This window comes from Aplysia californica, unplaced genomic scaffold, assembly GCF_000002075.1.
Source record: "Aplysia californica isolate F4 #8 unplaced genomic scaffold, AplCal3.0 scaffold00288, whole genome shotgun sequence".
Taxonomy (NCBI): domain Eukaryota; kingdom Metazoa; phylum Mollusca; class Gastropoda; order Aplysiida; family Aplysiidae; genus Aplysia; species Aplysia californica.
Genome location: NW_004797558.1, coordinates 520,809 through 522,032, shown reverse-complemented (window position 1 = coordinate 522,032; position 1,224 = coordinate 520,809).

Here is a 1,224-nt window from a genome sequence, read left to right as displayed (position 1 = left end):
GTGTGTGTGTGTGTGTGTGTGTATGTGTACTATGACTATCAATACCTAATTAATAGACGAATAAAGAAACCGAAACATCCATTCAAAAGGATAATGATCATCATCAGTATCATCATCATCGGCTTTGAAAGGCTGTATTATGAGGCGCTGATCTTCAACAAACCAGTTGGCTTTAGCAAAGATTTACTGGAGGGTAGGCCTAATTAAAAACACGAGTTCTCTATCAACAAGAGGCGCAACCCGTACTGTGTTGAAATGACGCACATGGACAAATATTCACCGTTGTTTCTGTGTGGTATACTTTGGTTCTTCAGAGGCGTCATTAACTTAATGGTTACGCTACCAGACCCGTAATCGTGAGATTGCTGGTTTAGGGTTCGAGCCTCAGCTTGGTCCGACGTTTGGTCCTTTGAAAAGTGGAAAGGCACTCATAAGGCAACGAAAAATAGTTCGGGTACCTTCGGAAACTCCTATTTCCTATTTGGCTCGGGCCTTTCGGAGATGGACATGGAACTTGGAGGTCCCGAATCTTAAATAACCAAAATGTATTGATAGTGGCGTTAAACCTGGCTCGAAATCCGAACTGAACTTTGGTTATTTGATGTGTTTTCAATGCTGTCTGTCCAACTGTCCCAGAGACTGACTTAATTAGGAGCTCTCTTTAAATGCTACAGATTATATACTACACACCGTGAAAAGACGGACTATAACTAGAAACAAACTGAACCGCCACGGTGTTCCTTATAATGTACGTTTGCCTTGCACCGTGTCATAGAGTGGTATATTATATTATGTAAATGTGCCAACTCAGAGATAAAACATTATATTTAAAAATAAAAATAACTAATTTCAGTTGGCCTGAGTCAAATTGTTTTCGATTTATTCAAAAGCATAGTATCAAACTTAAGCAATGAAGAAATGTTCATGCAAAGAAAGTGAGCGTCCTTGGAGTCAAAATTTGGATGATTAAACAAATGCCCTTTCAAAAACGTATTTCGCACTTTCTATCCCAAAGAACAAAATCGTAACAGCTGCAGGAGCAACAGCAGCAAAAAACAGCAACAACAATAACAACTCAATAACAGCAAACACAACAACAGCAACAACAATAACAACTCAATAACAGCAAACACAACAACAGCAACAACAATAACAACTCAATAACAACAAACACAACAACAGCAACAACAATAACAACTCAATAACAGCAAACACAACAACAGC